Source organism: Hyperolius riggenbachi, chromosome 3, assembly GCF_040937935.1.
Source record: "Hyperolius riggenbachi isolate aHypRig1 chromosome 3, aHypRig1.pri, whole genome shotgun sequence".
NCBI lineage: Eukaryota > Metazoa > Chordata > Amphibia > Anura > Hyperoliidae > Hyperolius > Hyperolius riggenbachi.
The window spans coordinates 41,762,267-41,774,472 of NC_090648.1; the positions used below are offsets into that span (position 1 = coordinate 41,762,267).

Below are 12,206 nucleotides of genomic sequence, written 5' to 3' on the forward strand. Positions count from 1 at the left end.
CAGTATTCCTTTGAATGCGTTTATTGACCCAAATCAAGGTGTACCTAACAGCAACTGGACACGATCTAGAAGAAATGTCCTTACCCTTATCGGCAATTTCTATTTACTTATTCCTCAGTGATGAGCAATTTGAATAGCTTGTCACATAGTAAACACACAAGTATGCCTCCAAAATCTCTTCTCTCAATTGTTTGCAATATACGTAGCTAGCTCCTGAACTAGCCAGTTTTTCCCAAGACCAATATCTCACCAGAGTGGAATACGAAAGAAGCCACGGTTCAATTTCCTTTTTAGACCTGATGCAATTTTTGATTGTGCGTGAAATTCCAAAATTGTCTTGAGCAGGGTTTGTACTTGTCTGCAGAGATCTGGACAGCTATTTGCAAAGTCTCGGTTTAGACCTCAGGAAATTCCAGGTGTGATCTAGGAAGTATAGCATATTTTTAAATGTACTCACATCTAATGATGGTCAATGAGATGATCCACATTCTGGCTTGTTTTAAATTGTACAGAGTTAAGAACTGGGGAAATCAAATCGACCTTCAGCCATTTCTTAGTGACGCACTTTCAAACCCCCAATTTTTTGAACATGTCATTGACTATTTCTACTCACCACTGGTAACTACAAGTCAAATGTAGTGTCATTGTAGATTGTCAATACCCAAATGTAATCATCCCATTACAATGGTATGGTTCTGAGCTGTCAAATACACCAACCTATTGCAAAGTACCACTTTAGAACTCATCCCTAATCCCATGTGTGGTGAAATACTGTATATTTTTCCCTTCATTTACCCGAAATCAGTACAACACTTATTTCGTGTCTCTGGTTGGTGCCAAAGCTTTACTTAGTTAATCTATTGTAGTGAAATGCAAATGCTTTGGTCTGATTGCTATTAAAATACCCAGAGCAATGTGAGCAGGATTTGAACCTGCACGGGAATATCCCATTGGATTTCGAGTCCAACGCCTTAACCACTCGGCCATCACAGCTTGCTTTCTGCTGTCCAAATTACACTTTAAAAATACTTTGTCACTTCCAGAAACATTTTGCTAGGCCTAAGGTGGCTTCAGGTACTCTGGAAACAGACGTTTCCTTAAACCAGGTGTGACAGTTGCAGAATTGCCGCAAATAAAAATGAAACTCTGCTGAGACTTGCGGTGGTTCAAGTCGTGGGGAGACACCAGTTTCCTCAAACTTAGTATGAAGGTTTTTAAAATTACTGCAACAAAAACTATTCCAAACACATCAATACAATATTGCCAGTTATAGGCATAAAATGATGAATATTCCTGTGACTGTTTGCATTTCTGCAATGTGGAGAAGTCAGTTTCTTCAAACCAGGTATGAAAAGTTTCAGCATAGCTGCAAACAACTTCCAAATAAGTCTACAAAGTCTTGCTAGATAGAGGCATAACATGATCAGTATTCCTTTGAATGCGTTTATTGACCCAAATCAAGGTGTACCTAACAGCAACTGGACACGATCTAGAAGAAATGTCCTTACCCTTATCGGCAATTTCTATTTACTAATTCCTCAGTGATGAGCAATTTGAATAGCTTGTCACATAGTAAACACTCAAGTATACCTCCAGAATCTCTTCTCTCAATTGTTTGCAATATAAGTAGCTAGCTCCTGAACTAGCCTGTTTTTCCCAAGACCGATATCTCACCAGAGTGGAATACGAAAGAAGCCACGGTTCAATTTCCTTTTTAGACCTGACGCAAATTTTTGATTGTGCGTGAAATTCCAAAATTGTCTTGAGCAGGGTTTGTTCTTGTCTGCAGAGATCTGGACAGCTATTTGCAAAGTCTCGGTTTAGACCTCAGGAAATTCCAGGTGTGGTCTAGGAAGTATAGCATATTTTTAAATGTACTCACATCTAATGATGGTCAATGAGATGATCCAAATTCTGGCTTGTTTTAAATTGTACAGAGTTAAGAACTGGGGAAATTAAATTGACCTTCAGCCATTTCTTAGTGACACACTTTCAAACCCCCAATTTTTTGAACATGTCATTGACTATTTCTACTCACCACTGGTAACTACAAGTCAAATGCAGTGTCATTGTAGATTGTCAATACCCAAATGTAATCTTCCTGTTACAATGGTATGGTTCTGAGCTGTCAAATACACCAACCTATTGCAAAGTACCACTTTAGAATCAGAATCAGAATCAGAATCACTTTATTCGCCAAGTACGACAGTTGTCGTGCCTGGAATTGGTTGTGGTACACATGGCATAGGCATTCTTACATAACAGACAATACAAGAACAGACAGGAATATACAACGAGACAGGTATAGCCACATAGATTGTGGAAACTGGGGAACAGTTCATTTGAGAGCACTGGCAGCTAGAGTGAAGGGCAGTACTGCCCAGAGTGGTGAGAGTTCAGGGATCCGAGCATTGGCTAGGGGCTAGGTGCTGCGGACGGTGACGGAGGGAGGGTTGGAGTTCAGGTGGAGGACAGCTTGAGGGAAGAATGTGTTCCTGCGCCTGGTAGTTCTGGAATAGATGGTCCTGTAACGTCGGCCTGTTTGCATAAATTTGAAGTAGTGGTTCCCCGGGTGAGAGGGGTCCTGTGAAATCTTGGAAGCCCTCGACCCCAGTCTCGCTGTGTGGAGGAGGTCCAGTGGTGGCAGGGGCGAGCCTATGATCTTCTCCGCCGTGTTAATTACCCTTTGGAGTTTGTACTTGTCCTTGGTGGATGCCCCTGCATACCATACAATGACGGAGGAGCAGAGTATGGATTCCGTGGTAGCGGTGTAAAAGCTGGTCAGCAGTTCGCGTGGCATACCGAATCTCTTCAGTTGACGCAAGAAGAATAGCCTCTGCTGGGCCTTCTTCTGTATCCTGGAGGTGTTTTGCTCCCACTTAAGGTCCTTAGTTATGGTTGTACCGAGGAACCGTACGTCGGACACCCTGGAGACTGTATCTCCATCAATGAGGACTGGGGAGAGTGTGGAGGGGTGCTTCCTGAAGTCTACAATGAGCTCAACAGTTTTTGTCGCATTGAGAACGAGCTTGTTTCCCTTGCACCAATTGCTGATCCTCTCAATCTCGCTTCGGTAAGCGTGCTCACCTCTGTTGTCGATGAGGCCGATGATAGTGGTGTCGTCTGCGAATTTGATGACTTTGACGGAGTCTGCAGATGAGGTGCAATTGTTGGTGTACAGAGAAAAAAGTAGCGGGGACAGCACACACCCTTGCGGAGCCCCTATGTTGGTGTTTTTTTCGTGGGAGGAGCAGTTTCCGAGCTTAACCCGCTGCGTTCTGTTAGAAAGAAAGTTGTTGACCCACGCACACAGGGTGGGATTGACTCCAAGCTGCCTAAGGTTATCGAGCAGGATGACAGGGCAGAGGGTGTTGAACGCAGAGCTAAAATCCAAGAACAGGATCCTAGCATAGGAGTCTGGTTTGTCAAGGTGCTCAGTGATGTATGACAGGCTGATGTTTATGGCATCCTCCACGGACCTGTTGGCTCTGTATGCAAACTGGTGTGGGTCGAGGACTCATCCCTAATCCCATGTGTGGTGAAATACTGTATATTTTTCCCTTCATTTACCCGCAATCAGTACAACACTTATTTAGTGTCTCTGGTTGGTGCCAAAGCTTTACTTAGTTAATCTATTGTAGTGAAATGCAAATGCTTTGGTCTGATTGCTATTAAAATACCCAGAGCGCTGTGAGCAGGATTTGAACCTGCGCGGGAATATCCCATTGGATTTCGAGTCCAACACCTTAACCACTCAGCCATCACAGCTTATTTTCTGCTGTACAAATTACACTTTAAAAATACTTTGTCACTTCCAGAAACATTTTGCTAGGCCTAAGGTGGCTTCAGGTACTCTGGAAACAGCCGTTTCCTTAAACCAGGTGTGACAGTTTTTAGCATTGCGCAAATAAAAATGAAACTCTGCTGAGACTTGTGGTGGTTCAAGTCATGGGGAGACACCAGTTTCCTCAAACTTAGTATGAAGGTTTTTAGAATTACTGCAACAAAAACTACTCCAAACACATCAATACAATATTGCCAGTTATAGGCATAAAATGATGAATATTCCTGTGACTGTTTGCATTTCTGCAGTGTGGAGAAGTCAGTTTCTTCAAACCAGGTATGAAAAGTTTCAGCATAGCTGCAAACAACTTCCAAATAAGTCTACAAAGTCTTGCTAGATAGAGGCATAACATGATCAGTATTCCTTTGAATGTATTTATTGACCCAAATCAAGGTGTACCTAACAGCAACTGGACACGATCTAGAAGAATTGTCCTTACCCTTATTGGCAATTTCTATTTACTAATTCCTCAGTGATGAGCAATTTGAATAGCTTGTCACATAGTAAACACACAAGTATGCCTCCAGAATCTCTTCTCTCAATTGTTTGCAATATACGTAGCTAGCTCCTGAACTAGCCTGTTTTTTACAAGACCGATATCTCACCAGAGTGGAATACGAAAGAAGCCACGGTTCAATTTCCTTTTTAGACCTGATGCAATTTTTGATTGTGCGTGAAATTCCAAAATTGTCTTGAGCAGGGTTTGTACTTGTCTGCAGAGATCTGGACAGCTATTTGCAAAGTCTCGGTTTAGACCTCAGGAAATTCCAGGTGTGGTCTAGGAAGTATAGCATATTTTTAAATGTACTCACATCTAATGATGGTCAATGAGATGATCCACATTCTGGCTTGTTTTAAATTGTACAGAGTTAAGAACTGGGGAAATCAAATCGACCTTCAGCCATTTCTTAGTGATGCACTTTCAAACCCCCAATTTTTTGAACATGTCATTGACTATTTCTACTCACCACTGGTAACTACAAGTCAAATGTAGTGTCATTGTAGATTGTCAATACCCAATTGTAATCTTCCCATTACAATGGTATGGTTCTGAGCTGTCAAATACACCAACCTATTGCAAAGTACCACTTTAGAACTCATCCCTAATCCTATGTGTGGTGAAATACTGTATATTTTTCCCTTCATTTACCCGCAATCAGTACAACACTTATTTAGTGTCTCTGGTTGGTGCCAAAGCTTTACTTAGTTAATCTATTGTAGTGAAATGCAAATGCTTTGGTCTGATTGCTATTAAAATACCCAGAGCGCTGTGAGCAGGATTTGAACCTGCGCAGGAATATCCCATTGGATTTCGAGTCCAACGCCTTAACCACTCGGCCATCACAGCTTGCTATTTGCTGTACAAATTACACTTTAAAAATACTTTGTCACTTCCAGAAACATTTTACTAGGCCTAAGGTGGCTTCAGGTACTCTGGAAACAGACGTTTCCTTAAACCAGGTGTGACAGTTTTCAGCATTACCGCAAATAAAAATGAAACTCTGCTGAGACTTGTGGTGGTTCAAGTCATGGGGAGACACCAGTTTCCTCAAACTTAGTATGAAGGTTTTTAGAATTACTGCAACAAAAAACTACTCCAAACACATCAATACAATATTGCCAGTTATAGGCATAAAATGATGAATATTCCTGTGACTGTTTGCGTTTCTGCAGTGTGGAGAAGTCAGTTTCTTCAAACCAGGTATGAAAAGTTTCAGCATAGCTGCAAACAACTTCCAAATAAGTCTACAAAGTCTTGCTAGATAGAGGCATAACATGATCAGTATTCCTTTGAATGCGTTTATTGACCCAAATCAAGGTGTACCTAACAGCAACTGGACACGATCTAGAAGAAATGTCCTTACCCTTATCGGCAATTTCTATTTACTAATTCCTCAGTGATGAGCAATTTGAATAGCTTGTCACATAGTAAACACACAAGTATGCCTCCAGAATCTCTTCTCTCAATTGTTTGCAATATACGTAGCTAGCTCCTGAACTAGCCTGTTTTTTACAAGACCGATATCTCACCAGAGTGGAATACGAAAGAAGCCACGGTTCAATTTCCTTTTTAGACCTGATGCAAACTTTTGATTGTGCGTGAAATTCCAAAATTGTCTTGAGCAGGGTTTGTACTTGTCTGCAGAGATCTGGACAGCTATTTGCAAAGTCTCGGTTTAGACCTCAGGAAATTCCAGGTGTGGTCTAGGAAGTATAGCATATTTTTAAATGTACTCACATCTAATGAAGGTCAATGAGATGATCCAAATTCTGGCTTGTTTTAAATTGTACAGAGTTAAGAACTGGGGAAATCAAATCGACCTTCAGCCATTTCTTAGTGACGCACTTTCAAACCCCCAATTTTTTGAACATGTCATTGACTATTTCTACTCACCACTGGTAACTACAAGTCAAATGCAGTGTCATTGTAGATTGTCAATACCCAAATGTAATCTTCCCATTACAATGGTATGGTTCTGAGCTGTCAAATACACCAACCTATTGCAAAGTACCACTTTAGAACTCATCCCTAATCCCATGTGTGGTGAAATACTGTATATTTTTCCCTTCATTTACCCGCAATCAGTACAACACTTATTTAGTGTCTCAGGTTGGTGCCAAAGCTTTACTTAGTTAATCTATTGTAGTGAAATGCAAATGCTTTGGTCTGATTGCTATTAAAATACCCAGAGTGCTGTGACCAGGATTTGAACCTGCGCAGGATTATCCCATTGGATTTCGAGTCCAACGCCTTAACCACTCGGCCATCACAGCTTTTTTTCTGCTGTACCAATTACACTTTAAAAATACTTTGTCACTTCCAGAAACATTTTACTAGGCCTAAGGTGGCTTCAGGTACTCTGGAAACAGACGTTTCCTTAAACCAGGTGTGACAGTTTTCAGCATTGCGCAAATAAAAATGAAACTCTGCTGAGACTTGTGGTGGTTCAAGTCATGGGGAGACACCAGTTTCCTCAAACTTAGTATGAAGGTTTTTAGAATTACTGCAACAAAAACTACTCCAAACACATCAATACAATATTGCCAGTTATAGGCATAAAATGATGAATATTCCTGTGACTGTTTGCATTTCTGCAGTGTGGAGAAGTCAGTTTCTTCAAACCAGGTATGAAAAGTTTCAGCATAGCTGCAAACAACTTCCAAATAAGTCTACAAAGTCTTGCTAGATAGAGGCATAACATGATCAGTATTCCTTTGAATGCGTTTATTGACCCAAATCAAGGTGTACCTAACAGCAACTGGACACGATCTAGAAGAATTGTCCTTACCCTTATTGGCAATTTCTATTTACTAATTCCTCAGTGATGAGCAATTTGAATAGCTTGTCACATAGTAAACACACAAGTATGCCTCCAGAATCTCTTCTCTCAATTGTTTGCAATATACATAGCTAGCTCCTTAACTAGCCTGTTTTTTCCAAGACCGATATCTCACCAGAGTGGAATACGAAAGAAGCCACGGTTCAATTTCCTTTTTAGACCTGATGCAAATTTTCGATTGTGCGTGAAATTCCAAAATTGTCTTGAGCAGGATTTGTACTTGTCTGCAGAGATCTGGACAGCTATTTGCAAAGTCTCGGTTTAGACCTCAGGAAATTCCAGGTGTGGTCTAGGAAGTATAGCATATTTTAAAATGTACTCACATTTAATGATGGTCAATGAGATGATCCAAATTCTGGCTTTTTTAAATTGTACAGAGTTAAGAACTGGGGAAATCAAATCGACCTTCAGCCATTTCTTAGTGACGCACGTTCAAACCCCCAATTTTTTGAACATGTCATTGACTATTTCTACTCACCACTGGTAACTACAAGTCAAATGCAGTGTCATTGTAGATTGTCAATACCCAAATGTAATCTTCCCATTACAATGGTATGGTTCTGAGCTGTCAAATACACCAACCTATTGCAAAGTACCACTTTAGAACTCATCCCTAATCCCATGTGTGGTGAAATACTGTATATTTTTCCCTTCATTTACCCGCAATCAGTACAACACTTATTTAGTGTCTCTGGTTGGTGCCAAAGCTTTACTTAGTTAATCTATTGTAGTGAAATGCAAATGCTTTGGTCTGATTGCTATTAAAATACCCAGAGCGCTGTGAGCAGGATTTGAACCTGCGCAGGAATATCCCGTTGGATTTCGAGTCCAACGCCTTAACCACTCGGCCATCACTGCTTGCTTGCTGCTGTACAAATTACACTTTAAAAATACTTTGTCACTTGCAGAAACATTTTGCTAGGCCTAAGGTGGCTTCAGGTACTCTGGAAACAGCTGTTTCCTTAAACCAGGTGTGACAGTTTTCAGCATTGCGCAAATAAAAATGAAACTCTGCTGAGACTTGTGGTGGTTCAAGTCATCAGGAGACACCAGTTTCCTCAAACTTAGTATGAAGGTTTTTAGAATTACTGCAACAAAAAACTACTCCAAACACATCAATACAATATTGCCAGTTATAGGCATAAAATGATGAATATTCCTGTGACTGTTTGCATTTCTGCAGTGTGGAGAAGTCAGTTTCTTCAAACCAGGTATGAAAAGTTTCAGCATAGCTGCAAACAACTTCCAAATAAGTCTACAAAGTCTTGCTAGATAGAGGCATAACATGATCAGTATTCCTTTGAATGCGTTTATTGACCCAAATCAAGGTGTACCTAACAGCATCTGGACACGATCTAGAAGAAATGTCCTTACCCTTATCGGCAATTTCTATTTACTAATTCCTCAGTGATGAGCAATTTGAATAGCTTGTCACATAGTAAACACACAAGTATGCCTCCAGAATCTCTTCTCTCAATTGTTTGCAATATACATAGCTAGCTCCTGAACTAGCCTGTTTTTTCCAAGACCGATATCTCACCAGAGTGGAATACGAAAGAAGCCACGGTTCAATTTCCTTTTTAGACCTGATGCAAATTTTCGATTGTGCGTGAAATTCCAAAATTGTCTTGAGCAGGGTTTGTACTTGTCTGCAGAGATCTGGACAGCTATTTGCAAAGTCTCGGTTTAGACCTCAGGAAATTCCAGGTGTGGTCTAGGAAGTATAGCATATTTTTAAATGTACTCACATTTAATGATGGTCAATGAGATGATCCAAATTCTGGCTTTTTTAAATTGTACAGAGTTAAGAACTGGGGAAATCAAATCGACCTTCAGCCATTTCTTAGTGACGCACGTTCAAACCCCCAATTTTTTGAACATGTCATTGACTATTTCTACTCACCACTGGTAACTACAAGTCAAATGCAGTGTCATTGTAGATTGTCAATACCCAAATGTAATCTTCCCATTACAATGGTATGGTTCTGAGCTGTCAAATACACCAACCTATTGCAAAGTACCACTTTAGAACTCATCCCTAATCCCATGTGTGGTGAAATACTGTATATTTTTCCCTTCATTTACCCGCAATCAGTACAACACTTATTTAGTGTCTCTGGTTGGTGCCAAAGCTTTACTTAGTTAATCTATTGTAGTGAAATGCAAATGCTTTGGTCTGATTGCTATTAAAATACCCAGAGCGCTGTGAGCAGGATTTGAACCTGCGCAGGAATATCCCATTGGATTTCAAGTCCAACGCCTTAACCACTCGGCCATCACAGCTTGCTTTCTGCTGTACAAATTACACTTTAAAAATACTTTGTCACTTGCAGAAACATTTTGCTAGGCCTAAGGTGGCTTCAGGTACTCTGGAAACAGCCGTTTCCTTAAACCAGGTGTGACAGTTTTCAGCATTGCGCAAATAAAAATGAAACTCTGCTGAGACTTGTGGTGGTTCAAGTCATGGGGAGACACCAGTTTCCTCAAACTTAGTATGAAGGTTTTTAGAATTACTGCAACAAAAACTACTCCAAACACATCAATACAATATTGCCAGTTATAGGTAGTGTTGGGCGAACAGTGTTCGCCACTGTTCGGGTTCTGCAGAACATCACCCTGTTCGGGTGATGTTCGAGTTCGGCCGAACACCTGACGGTGCTCGGCCAAACCGTTCGGCCACATGGCCGAACTAAGAGCACATGGCCGAACGTTCCCCGAACGTTCGGCTAGCGCTGTGATTGGCCGAACGGGTCACGTGGTTCGGACCCGAACGCGCTCTGATTGGCCGAACTGTCACGTGGTTCGGGTAAATAAATACCCGAACCACGTCATATCTCCGCCATTTGTCTGTTGGTTTAGCTTTGGGTAGGCAGGCAGGGTAGTTCGCGCTCCAGCCACGCTAGCCAGGGTCCCCCCTGTCATTGTGTCGCTGCTGGGAACAGTAGTACACCGCTCGCTCAGCCACACTATATAGCATTCTGTTTACTGCCACTCTGTGTACCTCGCTCAGCCACACTATATAGCATTCTGTTTACTGTTCTGTGTCTGCTGGGAATAGTGGTACACCGCTCGCTCAGCCACACTATATAGCATTCTGTTTACTGTTCTGTGTCTGCTGGGAATAGTAGTACACCGCTCGCTCAGCCACACTATATAGCATTCTGTTTACTGCCATTCTGTGTACCTCGCTCAGCCACATTATATAGCATTCTGTTCACTGTTCTGTGTCTGCTGGGAATAGTGGTACACCGCTCGCTCAGCCACACTATATAGCATTCTGTTTACTGTTCTGTGTCTGCTGGGAATAGTGGTACACCACTCGCTCAGCCACACTATATAGCATTCTGTTTACTGCCACTCTGTGTACCTCACTCAGCCACATTATATAGCATTCTGTTCACTGTTCTGTGTCTGCTGGGAATAGTGGTACACCGCTCGCTCAGCCACACTATATAGCATTCTGTTTACTGTTCTGTGTCTGCTGGGAATAGTGGTACACCGCTCGCTCAGCCACACTATATAGCATTCTGTTTACTGCCACTCTGTGTACCTCGCTCAGCCACATTATATAGCATTCTGTTCACTGTTCTGTGTCTGCTGGGAATAGTGGTACACCGCTCGCTCAGCCACACTATATAGCATTCTGTTTACTGTTCTGTGTCTGCTGGGAATAGTGGTACACCACTCGCTCAGCCACACTATATAGCATTCTGTTTACTGCCACTCTGTGTACCTCGCTCAGCCACATTATATAGCATTCTGTTCACTGTTCTGTGTCTGCTGGGAATAGTGGTACACCGCTCGCTCAGCCACACTATATAGCATTCTGTTTACTGTTCTGTGTCTGCTGGGAATAGTGGTACACCGCTCGCTCAGCCACACTATATAGCATTCTGTTTACTGTTCTGTGTCTGCTGGGAATAGTGGTACACCGCTCGCTCAGCCACACTATATAGCATTCTGTTTACTGTTCTGTGTCTGCTGGGAATAGTAGTACACCGCTCACCCGCCACTGTATAGCATTGTGCTCTGTGTCGCTGCTGGGAATAGTGGTACACCGCTCACCCGTCACTGTATAGCATTGTGCTCTGTGTCGCTGCTGGGAATAGTGGTACTGTATAGCATTTCTGTACTGCCACTGTACTGCTGCCAGTCAGCGTGTACTGTAAGGATAAGTGAAATGAGGAAGAAATCCGGTGAAAGAGGGAGGGGCAAGGGAAGAGGTGTTTCCCCTGACGGTTCACGTACAGGCCACAGGGGAGCACCCAAGAAAACCCACTCAATACCGCCCATGTTGTCCAGGACAACAACCCTCACAAATCCAAAAGAACAGGACCAGATAATTACTTGGATGACCTCTCAAGCGTCCAGCAGTGGGTTAAGCAGCACCAGCACATCACGCACGAGGTCCGAGTCCTCAGCCAGTTACAAGGAGCCAGTGGGCACAAAGCTGACACAACCGGCAGCGACACCACGCACACAACTGCCAGATAACCAGTCCGATGAATTACCTCAGGACACAATGGGGTATTCGCAGGAGCTATTCCCAGCCCAACAAACTTCCACCTTTCAAAGGTCAATGGAGGAACAGCCAGAAATGTTGTGCCTGGATTCACAACCGTTAACTGTGGGAAATGCACCGCGCACTGAAATACAAGGCGAGTCCGAGGAGGACTCGGAAACCCAAATCCCAGAGCAATTTGGGCAGGAGGGGTTGCAATTGCAGGAGGTCGGCCGACAAGATCTGGAAGACGACGTTGGAGTGTGCTGCGCAGAGGTTGTTGTGGGGAGCTCTACTCCACGGCGGCGGCCCACAATGACATATGACGAGTTTGAGGAGATGGAAGAGGAGGGTATGGACAATGTGGACAGAGACCCAGATTTTGTTTGTGAACAAGAACATCGCCGTCGTAGCAGCAGCACAGATGAGTCTGTTGAAGAACCCACTGCTGCACGAGTTCGCCTTGTGCCACAAGGTAGGCGGCGCGCAATTTCAGGCACCACAAGCGTGGAAGTTCAAG

At 42.7% G+C, this 12,206-nt stretch overlaps 6 non-coding genes across 6 annotated transcripts; all 6 read right to left on the minus strand.

Annotated features, from left to right (window-relative positions):
• Window positions 1–909: 909 nt before the first annotated feature.
• TRNAS-CGA (transfer RNA serine (anticodon CGA)) lies at window positions 910–993 on the minus strand. Its single transcript has one exon. It is a non-coding gene; the product is annotated as a tRNA-Ser (tRNA).
• A 2,693-nt stretch (window positions 994–3,686) lies between these two features.
• TRNAS-CGA (transfer RNA serine (anticodon CGA)) lies at window positions 3,687–3,768 on the minus strand. The gene has a single exon. It is a non-coding gene; the product is annotated as a tRNA-Ser (tRNA).
• A 1,342-nt stretch (window positions 3,769–5,110) lies between these two features.
• Window positions 5,111–5,192, minus strand: TRNAS-CGA (transfer RNA serine (anticodon CGA)). The gene has a single exon. It is a non-coding gene; the product is annotated as a tRNA-Ser (tRNA).
• A 1,345-nt stretch (window positions 5,193–6,537) lies between these two features.
• TRNAS-CGA (transfer RNA serine (anticodon CGA)) lies at window positions 6,538–6,619 on the minus strand. The gene has a single exon. It is a non-coding gene; the product is annotated as a tRNA-Ser (tRNA).
• A 1,342-nt stretch (window positions 6,620–7,961) lies between these two features.
• TRNAS-CGA (transfer RNA serine (anticodon CGA)) lies at window positions 7,962–8,043 on the minus strand. Its single transcript has one exon. It is a non-coding gene; the product is annotated as a tRNA-Ser (tRNA).
• A 1,343-nt stretch (window positions 8,044–9,386) lies between these two features.
• On the minus strand, window positions 9,387–9,468 carry TRNAS-UGA (transfer RNA serine (anticodon UGA)). Its single transcript has one exon. It is a non-coding gene; the product is annotated as a tRNA-Ser (tRNA).
• Window positions 9,469–12,206: the final 2,738 nt, after the last annotated feature.